The sequence below is a fragment of the Zea mays genome, chromosome 9 (genome assembly GCF_902167145.1).
Source record: "Zea mays cultivar B73 chromosome 9, Zm-B73-REFERENCE-NAM-5.0, whole genome shotgun sequence".
NCBI classification, from domain to species: domain Eukaryota; kingdom Viridiplantae; phylum Streptophyta; class Magnoliopsida; order Poales; family Poaceae; genus Zea; species Zea mays.
The window spans coordinates 158,820,670-158,832,363 of record NC_050104.1 but is presented as its reverse complement, the minus strand read 5'-3'; positions in this window follow the sequence as shown (position 1 = coordinate 158,832,363).

Here is an 11,694-nt window from a genome sequence, read left to right as displayed (position 1 = left end):
TCGACCGTTGTTGGAGTTGGATAGTAGCACGAACGCGAAACAGCGGTTTCACATGAGACCGCCCGGTCTTTATATTTATTTGGTTCGAATTAAAACCATACTAGTAGGTTCTAAGATTTGAAATGGGAATGAAATCATCTGCCGCTGTTCTTTTTGAAGCAGATTTTTTTTTGGTTGTTGTTACCGTTAGCAGCAAGGAGTATCTTCCGGGTGCGTGACGGCCCGCAGGCGGCGTTCACGTTTCCACTTGATCTGTTTCCCGTCACATGCGGAAGCAACGAAAACTTGCTCAGGAAGCTTCAGCCAGGGAAGGCCTTAACATTTTGAAGGAAAAAGAAAAGCAGTCCGGACTCCAGGCCCAAGCCCATCAGAGTTGATGAGTAAACTCTGTAAACATTCAGTTGGGCCGAGCCCGTTTGCAGCCGCTCCTGCGCGTGAGAGAGAAGCAGTAATAAATACACTCCGCTTCTGTCTTTTTTCTGCGGCTGCGGCTGCGGCTGCTAGTGTAGTTTCTGAATTCAGAAAGGCTGCAAAAAATTTAATTTTACATGTTATGATGCAAAGAAAGTGACAAGTGGAAGGATGTTGCTACGACTCACAGAGGCGGAGCCAGGATTACGGCATACAAGTGGAAGGATGCTGCTACGACTCACAGGGGCAGAGCCAGGATTACGGCATAGGAGTGACAGGCCAATTCATCTAATACTATAAGGTGAAAAAATATCGCGAGATATATACACATATGTATACTAATTTATGTATAGCATAGGTAATAGATTAATTAAAAAATACTTGTACCATATAATTATATATTAATTAACTCCGGCAGAGATCAAAATAATTAGCTTCTACAATGATCGGCCAAATTAAAAGCTTCAAATTGATCATAGCTATCAATTATATATTAATATAGATGATCAAATAACTTCACATAAAATCATTTCTCATTTTATTTTGTAGATGTGTTTTGATAAGTTTTGTAGCTAAAAAGCTCTCTTAGTAGTTGCAGTTGAGACTGGAAGGGTGACCATTAACCTTAACAATATGTAAACTATTTGATACATGGAATTTTTACACAATTTGACAAGGCTTTTTATCAAATCAGTAAGTGATCGTAATGTATTTGGCTTTAGATGGTTGTATACTCAAGGTGAATCATCAATTCATCGTGTGACAGCTTTGGGCTAAAATTTATCGATTTTATTATTAACGACGAATTTGCTGCTTAAAAAATATGAGAAATTTTTACTTGGATAGGGAAATTTGATTTGAACAAATAAAATTTCAACTTTCATATTGTATGTGTATAAATATATGGACAATACGGGAGGACTAGGGAGAGCACTGGCAAGGCCCCTGTCCGGTGCTCGCCCCCCTTGGCTCCGTCCCTGCTACGACTGCGACTCTCTCGAAAACCCTGGGACGAAGCCAACTTAACCAAGTGTGACGAGAAGTAAACACGCTAAAGGCTAGTTTAAGAACACTATTTTCAAGTGATTCCTATTTTTCTAAGAAAAAATAAAACTTTTTTTTGAAAAAATAGAAATTCTTTAGAGAAACGATGTTTCCAAACTAGCCTAACAAATAATGTTTCTCTATATCTACGCCACTACTATCCTTGCAACGGACAACAACGAAGCGATAATGGCGAACCAGTTTCATGTAGCCTTGATTTTTTTGAAGGATCAAGAGGGGGGAAACCCCTACTGCGCATTTTATTAGAAAGCGAAAATTAAAGATTAGGCCCTGGTCCTTTTACAATCAATAAAAAGAAGAGAAAAAGAAAGAAAAAGGAAGAGCTATTTCTATATTTGCCACAAATTTAGCCAGTTCGGGATTGAGGTGTCGAATTCTCCCCGTGCTCTGTGAATGATTAGTCGCAATTCTCTACTAAATTCCTGAGTACAGCGGAGCACGGAGGGATCTCTGTTTGAAAACAGCCACTCGTTTCGGCTTTTCCAGATGCTCCAAGTCATAAGAATAATGATCTCCATAGAGAAGGGAACGTTGAGCTGGTGTTTGAGGTTCACAGATGCCTCTTCAGGGTTGGAAATTCTGGGTGGGGCAATGCCAATTGAGTTCCAGCAGGCTTTCGCGAAGTTGCATCTGAGGAAAAGATGATAAAGGGTCTCCTCTCTTTGCCAAAGGCAGTTTTCGCAAGAATAGGAATCTAGCTCCATGTTTCTCCTTCTCAACATATTTCTGGTGTTTAGCCTGTTCTTAAGCCACAGCCAATAGAAGACTCTATGCTTAGGCTGACACTTACTTTTCCAAACTAGTTTGTAGATAGGATGAGTCTGCATCTGGCCCATGAAAGATCTGTAAGCTTTTTGGGACGAGAATTTGTCCGATCCTCAAATATACTTCCAGCGGTCATGAACATTATTAAGAATAATTTGCTCCCAAGACCCCTTGAGTACCAGAAATTGACCAAACGCTTGATCAGAGACAGGTAAATGAAAAAGATCATGAAACTGCTCTTGATCCTTGACCTCTTTGATAGTCATTTTTGAGTTCTTGGCAAAGGAGAAGAGCTCTGGGAAAATATGCCTCGGGATGCCCTGACTCCACTGATCATCCCAGAATGAAATTGATCTGCCATTGCCAATGACGGGGGTAGCCAGTCCTTTGAAGTTTGGCAGAAGCTTTACAATGCTCTTCCACCAGAAAGATCCAACGCTTCTATTACCAGGGAGACCTCGAGTAAGGTAGTAATTGTTCCAGATCAGATGGACCCAAGGTAAGTCGCTGTGGTTGAAAAATTTATGCAAAAATTTAATTAGAAGAGTCTCGTTCTGCGTTTCTAATCGAAGAACACCCAGGCCACCATTCACTTTCCTTTGAGTGACCGAATTCCAAGCAATCAAAGGTGGCCTCTTGGAGTTGATGTCATTTCCTCTCCACAGGCAGTGCTTTCTGAAAATATCAATTTCCTTAATGATGGTTTTAGGAATCTTGAGCGTGCACATGAAGAACATTGGTAAGGCTGAGAAGACCGAATTAACCAATTCCAGGCGCCCAGCCTGGGACAAAAAATTTGAAGAGCAAGACAGCCTCCTCTGAATCCTTTGAATAAGAGGTAAGTAGTGTTCCTTTCTAGGTCTCACCAGGCCCAAAGGCAAGCCAAGATAGGTGAATGGCATCTCGCCAATCTTACAATTGAAGGTACTGGATAGGATCACCATTTTATCCGGAGACACGTTAATAGGGAACATATTTGACTTGTTGTAGTTAACCTTCAGACCAGTAGAAGAGGCAAAAGAGTTGAGGATTGCCTTTAGGAAAAAAAGTTGCTTAGGGCATGCTTCCAAAATCAGAAGAGTGTCGTCTGCATATTGAATAATCGGGAAATCCTGTTCACCAATGTCAGGCAATGGTAGCTTGAGAAGATTCTGCATCCTAGCTTTATTGATGATGCTTTGAAGAAGGTCGGCTGCCAGGACAAACAACAGGGGTGAAAGAGGGTCGCCCTGCCTCACCCCTCTCCTGCAATGAAAAGGCTTACCAGGAACTCCATTAAGTAACACTGAGGAAGTGCCAGAGTGAAGAATGCTCCAGATCCAGTTGATCCACTTAGGGCTGAAACCTTTGTGGATAAGAACCTGGATAATCAACTCATGCTCAATCATGTCAAAGGCTTTCTCGAAATCAAGCTTGAGTACAATGATCTCTTTTTTTGAGGAGTGACAAAGGTGAATATATTCCAAGGCCCATGCCAAGCAGTCTTGAATGGACCTCCCCTTGATGAAACCATACTGATTCTTGTGAACTAGCCGGGGCATGAACGGTTGCAGACGATTTGCCAGTAGCTTCGTTAAGATTTTCATACTATTGTTTAGAAGAGAAATTGGCCTGTAATCCCCCACCTTCATAGGACTCTCAATCTTAGGAATCAAGACAATGAATGATCCGTTGATACTTCTGAGGCAAGCCTGGTCATGAAAGAATTTGTCACACAGATCATAGAAATCGGGGGCAATGACATGCCAGCACTTTTTGATGAAGTTTGTATTAAAACCATCTGGCCCTGGGGATTTATCTGAAGGTAGGAGCTTTATGATGCTATCAATTTCCAGCTTAGAAAATGGCTGATCTAGCCCCTGTAATTGCTCATTGGAAGTTAAAATTCCTGATAGGTCAAACCCAATATCAGAAAAGTCGGACGACCCCAGTCTGCATTTGAAAGCCTCCCAGAGAAGATTAGACTTATGTTCATGTTCAAAGAATATGGTCCCATTGTCATCAGTCAAAGCAGAGATTGAATTTTTCCTGTGTTTAATGGTGGCATGGGCGTGAAAGAAGCGAGAGCAAATGTCTCCCTCAGTAACCCACCGAATAGCCGCACGCTGCTTCCAATAAATTTTTTGAATATTAAGCAACTCAGCCACCTTTTGTTGCAGGATTTCCCTGAAGTTCCATTCCTCAACAGAAAGATCCCGGTGCTCTTCCATGATGTCAATAAGCTCAATTAGCAACTTAATGTTCTTCACCGTTATATCTATTTTCGGCAGCGATCTCTGCCACTCTTTCAGAACTTTCCTAACAATTTTGAACTTGGCAGTCAGATTCTTGGCCTTGTCGGGAATGCTAGGGATCCCATTCCAAGTAGCTTGAAAAAGGTTCATGAAACCATCCAATTCAAGCCAGAAATTCTCAAACCGAAATATCGTAGGTTTAGGAATTTTGGACTTAAATGAAACCAAGCAAGGAACATGGTCAGAGATGTCCCGCGGCAATGTCTTGGCAAAGGAGTCTGGGAAGACAGTCGACCATTCTTGCGAGATGAAAAACCAATCAAGCCTCTGAAGCAGTGGTTCCTGCTGTCTGTTCGACCAGGTGTACGTGAGTCCGTGAAGAGGGATTTCAATCAAATCTAAGTTGCTTATCGCTTCATTGAACTTGAGCATAAGGTTAATATCCCCCCCAATTCTATTTCTGTTCTCCGGCCGACGGATTAAATTGAAATCACCAACTAGAAGCCAAAGTTTGTCAGGGGGCATAGAAATATTATGCAGCCAGTTGAGAAAATCAATTTTCCCATGAGGGGTGCAAGGAGCATAAACATTGGTGATAATCCAGGAGCAGGCCGACAAGTTTGAAGTGAATTCCACCGATTGGGCATAATTATTTTGAAAGATAACATTTCCTGTAAGCCTAGAGCTCTTCCAAATGATAGCAGATCCGCCCGAGTTCCCCATCGAGGGGACAAAAGCAAAAGAGTCAAAAGCAGCAGGGCAAAAGTTTTTAAGAAATGCCAAATCAAAGAATTCCCTCTTTGTTTCCTGCAAACAAACAACCTCACAACTCGCCTCTTTAATAGAACAACGAATAGCGTTCCATTTGGCGGTAGAGTTAATTCCTCTAACGTTATGGCTCAGCACAGACCACTCCATGAAGTTAACAGAATTCGGATTACTCATTGATAACACCAGAAGTTTTTGGGACATGTCCACACGAGTGGATAAAATCCAAGTTAGTCCACAGGCCACAAATTAACAGAGTATTAAAACAGGCACACCCCGGTGCCACCCCATAGTCCAAAAGTCCTGCAAGAACCAAAAGAAGGATCAAGTACATCCAAAAGTTAATGGGGCTCACACACAAGCCCAGATCCGCCAGCATCCACCTAGTGATTATCTTGTTGATCCTCATCAGAAGAATCATCAGTTTTCTCATCTGTCAGATCCTTCCTGTCAACCTTCCGCGGCCCAACAGGTCCCACAGATGATTTTTTCTGCTTCAGCCTCTGCTCAGACAGGTCCTCCTCAGACAGGTTGCAAAGCCTGGTTCCCAGATTCCGCAGCACCTTGGAGGATAGCGGGGGTGGGCCATCGAAGTTATGCTGGCACATGAGGCATTTCCTTTTTGGACATGCCCCATGCCTGAACCCGTCACGCGATTCCTTCAGTCTTTTGCTTCTTCTGAGTCCTGTCTCCACAATGATTGGAGTCAGCCCACCAGAACCAGTGGAATCCTTGGAGGCCCCAGAGGTGACATCCCCCAGGGAGGGGTCAACTGGGCAATCCTTAGGAACCACAAAGGGGATGGAATTCACACCTTGCTCCTGCAACTTTAAGGGGATTCCTGACAGAAGAAAAGTCTTTAACCAGTTGAAGGATTCCGGCTGAAGAAGATTCGAAATGAAGAAAGGTGCCCACTTCTCAGGGACACCCACCGAGTGATCAGTCGGTCCAGCCGGAGCAAAGAATTTTGCCTAGAGCCTAGAGAACTGGACAGCTCTATTTCTCTCCTCAATCAACTGAAAGACGGGGTCAGGCTGCCAGTCCTGGTGTAGCATGAGATTCATCTCCAGATTCTGATGGTGAATGTTGTTAGGCACATCAACCTGGACCTGAGGGGGCACAACCTCCAAATCCTGGGCCTGATCCACCTGAGGTGGTGGTCCATCAACCTCCTGCGGCCCATTGAAGGGGCCAGCATTGATTTCCATTCCGTTCCCAATCAGAGCATGACCATTTACTGCATGATGACCATTCGCGGGGGGTGCAAGCTGAGCAGCACCAGTGGAGCTGTCAGACGACAAGCCAGAATGCTGATTGCTGTGTTGCAGCTCTTCCTGCTGAATTAGTTGCTCATCTGGCAAGGGGGGTTGAGGGTCTTGCTGAGCGGGCTGTTCATTCACAATCCACTGATCCCACTCTCCCTGCCCCAAGTCGTCCTGCTGAGCCGGCAACACTCCACCCACAGGCTCCGGAGGAAAGTTAAGGTCGAGCCCAGCCGGGGGCAAAGGTTGGCCCAGCCCGAAGAAGGCCAGTGGGAGCTAATGACCATCCTCAGGTGGCGGGGGGATGGGGTCCTCATCCTGAGCCTGACCGCCAAGCATAAGCTGCTGGATAATTTCACATTGCACCGTCCAGGAATCCCCAGCAAAACCCTCAGCCTCCGAAAAAACAATAAATTGAGGAACCTCCTCAAGTGAAGTGACCCGAACACGGAGTAGGGTTCTAGAGATATTGCTTCGGTCCTCCTCCCACAGAATCAGCCTCCCAAATGCCCCAATGGCGGCCTGCAGATACTCCGAAGAACGATAATCCAAGGGAAAGCCCAGAAGCATAAGCCAACATTCATGGTTGAAGAGAAGGGCACGGTGGTTCCAGGCATCATTGTGGCGGACCGTGGTGAATGTAGCGTCCAAATACTGCTGGGGACCAAGAAGAACCAAGTTATCCCGCTCCAGCACACTACGGAATTGCACCAACACTTGTCCCAAATGTGAGCGCTGAATGGCACGGACACCAACCCTCTGATGCTCCACAAGGTATTCCCTGACCACATCCCTAACCGCAGGGAACAAGACCTCGTGCTCCGGTAAAGGATGGATATTTATAATCGCCCAGTCCTCATGAAAAGGCGGCAAACGCTGTGAAACTGACCTGACCATAATCCCACGATGTTGGACCACCGCGGCGCTGAATCCTGGAGGGAGGAACGGTCCCGGGTCCACACGCCGGTACGCCATTGACAGATTCTCAGACGATCGCCGGAGAGCAAAGGGTGGAGAAGCAGGTTGGGGTTTTGTTGAAGTGACACCCAACGCGAGCTCCAAGGATGTCTCTGGCGCCTGTTCGGATTTTTTTAATAATGAAACCGCTTTGGCGAATTCACCGAAGGAGGCAAATGAAGGTGGAGTCCCACCCGTCAGAGGCCTGGAGGATGAGCGGAACCAGGACCCGAAGTCCAAGGGACGGAGTGACCCTTCCAAAGGGCAGATACTTTCGAAGGAAGGGAACGAGGAGAGAGGGAAACCAAATTCTGATTTTTTACGTTTGCAGAACAATTCCAAATGCCCCCTGGCTTTACAAAAAAGGCAGAACAAGGCTGAAGTAGCCGAGCCCGACAAGTCCGTCCTTCCAGGCCCAAGCACAGGCCTGAGGGGCCCGTTACGCAGAATGGGCCGCCACTGCAACCTACGAGGCCAATGTCGCCCAACAGAAGAATTTGAAATTGACTTTGAATTTGAAAGGGAGCAATCATCACAGCCCCGACATCCGCGCCCATTCCTGCACCCGTTAGGCTTGGGAGAACACGCCGCAGGGGCAGACTCACGATGAAGATCACGCGACGAGGCCCCCGAGGTCGAAGAGTTGGCAGGAGACCTCGGACCCCGAGCTCCGAAGGGGAAACCCAATCTATTGAGGCTGTCTCCAGCAACGTCCTCTATATTCACCCTCTAAATCTGTCCTTTACAGTCTCCTCTAAAAGATTTCATCCTCTATATCTCATTTCTCTCCAACAACGTCCTCTAAATCACGTCCTCTATACTTAAATACCCATATTAAAGATATTTTTAAATTTTATTTTTGTACATACGTATTTATCATACTCTCAAATATATTGTACATATTTTAATTTTGCTAAACCGGTTATTTAAAGTAATCAAATGAATAGAGGATCATTTAGAGAAACTCTATATATAAAGAATCCAGCAGCTTTCTCTAAATTTAAAGAACCGTTTAGAGGACGTTGCTGGAGAGCGTAGAGGACTGTTTGGTCCTCTATATTTAGGGTAGAGAACCCTTTAGGGGGCCTTGTTGGAGCCAGCCTGAAAACAGAAGTCCTCGGAGCAATCAATTTTCCAGCTGAACAGGAAGAACGACGAAGTCGACGAACTGGAACAGCGTTTGCACCAGTCAAAGGCGGGCGCCTAACCACATCAGCGAATGGGATTTTTTTCCTGCCCGAGACAAACCACCAGTTGGCATTCTCCTCCTGAAGGAAAAGCTTGAGCTCAAAGTTCCAATTTGGTCCCCCCGAGTTCCACAAGTTGAAGAAAGCTTTGAATTCAGAACGAGCGATGCATCTGGAGTTGTAGATGTGGAACCCAACATCCCTGGAGGAAACCGAGAAACGGAAAACCCGATCGGCAAGCGGGACCACCATGAATCCCCTGGCAGAACCACCAAAAGCAGCTTGAAGGATGTGACCAACCGAGACAGGATCAAGCCTGAAGATGCATCTTCCAAACGAGACAACAAGCCAGAATGCCGATGGGGAGCGCGGGCATCCGGGGCAAACAGGAGAGGAAAACCGGCGCCAAACATCAGCTTCAAAAAGCACCCCCGGCCGAAAGTCCAGACGAGACAAATCCATCCCCCAGCACGAAGAAGACCAAGCGAGGAGAGGGGGGAGGAGCGAGAACCACGGGTGCGAAGTCGACGAAGAAGAGGGGGACCAAGCTGAGAATCAACTCACAGGAGGAAGCCGCGAGCGCGCGGCCGCCGGGGGATCCCTTCCGATGGCATGACAATGTCCCTCATGTCGCCGCACTTAGCATACATGTCTACCCTACTGACTTCTCATGTAGCCTTGATTGGCTATGTATGGTCATTGTTCACGTAATTTCTCGAGGCCTTTATCTAGTCTTGAGAAGAGCTTTGCTGGCAGTTCGTGATCAACTTCGAGGGCATATACTCTCGGCCCAACACAGAGTACAACCTCTACGTTGTTCAGCAATAGTCTGGTGAGTCTCTATGGCCCTGTTTGTTTCGGCTTCTGGCAGCTTCTGGCCACCAAAAGCTGCTGCGAACTGCCAAACGTTCAGCTTTTCAGTCAGCTTCTATAAAATTCGTTAGAGCAAAAAACATCCAAAATCAACGTAAACACATAATCGGTTGAGTCGTTGTAATAGTAGGAATCCGTCACTTTCTAGATCCTGAGCCCTATGAACAACTTTATCTTCCTCCACACGTAATCGTAATGATACTCAGATTTTCCCCACAGCCAGATTCTCCCCACAGCCAGATTTTCAGAAAAGCTGGTCAGAAAAAAGCTGAACCAAACAAGCCCTATGTGCTTCCGTGCAATGCTTTTGTTAGGTTAGGAACATCATTCTCTATATCATCAATATTTCTCATTGATGCCTTCCAACAAGGTGTCTATGGGGCGTGTTTGGTTCGGCTTTTTTCTGGCCAGCTTTTCTGAAAAGCTGGCTGTGGGGAAAAGCTGGCTGTTGGGAAAAGCTGGTGGTTAGAATTTAGGTGTTTGGTTCGGCAGCTGTGCAGAAAAGCTGTTCGTCAGAATCTACGTGTTTGGATACAGATTCTCAAATTGCAGATTCTCTTAGAAACAAACGATAAAATGAAACCCATAACGCAGATAAAGTTAATTACAAACTAATTAGTGGAGTTGATTACATCATAAGTACCGTTACAACTGCACTAAGTTAACTACGACACTAATGCATTTGCAATTGCATCTCGAAATTCACTCATGTCTAACTCATCAGATGTGCTAGTACTACTCTCACCTGAAGGTAGAACATGACTTAGGCTATTAGGTCCTACGTCATCAAAATCTCTATCGTGTAGAGCACTATCTCTAATGAAGTTATGCAGTGTCATACATGCAATAATTATCTTCGATTGTTTCTCAAGCGAAAATGAAGGGAGACTTAATAGAATTCTCCACTTCATTTTTAGCACCCCAAATGATCGCTCAATAACATTTCGCAGCGATGAGTGCGCATAGTTGAAAACTTCTTTACTCCCAATAGGTTGCCTCGCATTTTGCCATTCCGTAACGTGGTACTTCTGACCCTTATAAGGTGCAAGGTACCCCTTTCTATTTGGATAACCCGAATCGACAAGATAGTATTTAGCTGCATACAATCAAAATACAAAAGTTACGGACATATGCCATAAAATATTACTGTACTATACTAATGAACAAAATATTTTTATACCTTCCGGTGGATGGGGGAACCTGTCCGCATAAGTAATTAAAGTATCATGTAGTACTCTTGTGTCATGTACGGAACCTGGCCATCCTGTCACCACAAATGTGAACCTCATATCGAAGTCACATACCGCCATTACATTCTGCGACGTGTAACCGTGTCGGCCAATATATTTCGCTTGTTCCGAAGCCGGCACTGCCGCTGGGAAGTGACTACCATCTATTGCGCCAATGCAATCCTTGAAGTGTGGCCAAAACCTCGCCTCTCGCAAACGATGATGAATCTCGACAAAATTTGGGTCTTTTGGCTTGATTGTGTCAGATGACATCTTATAAAGTGCATTAAGGACATCACTATACTTGCGGCTAATTGTTTCCAATGAGTGACCAAATTTATTTCTGATCTGCCTAAACGATTGTGGTCCCCCGCATGCCCACAAGAATATGCCAAGAGCTTCCATAGTACTGACACCCCTACTTGGCAGCAGCCCATAATTTTGTACCAATGTGTCATGCAATCGTCGAAAAACAGTTATTCGCATCCGAAACATGTCATAACAGTCGTTACTAATCTCCAACGTTCTTTGTACCCATTGAATACCAGATTCGACCACTGTTCTTCTAGGAGCCCGACTGAAATGACCGCCCCAAATATCAACAGCATAAAGAGCAACAAGCAATTCTGCATCTGTTTCGTCATTAGATGTGTGTGCATCCATTTCATCATCAGATGTGTTCGCATTTTTGTCATCATCAGATGTGTGTTCAAAACGGTCACACATCTGCATGCAGACAACCAAGAGCCACAATTACATATGTAAGCACAGTTTATAAACACATATTAAAGAAGCCGAACAGTTTACAGTCATACGAAATTGTTCACAGATTCACATAGGTAACAAAGTTACAACTCTGATTATTGTCATACATGTTCAACTCGAATTTGTGGAAAACTGTTTCAAAGCGAAAATGATACTAACGAAAACTGACACGACAGGA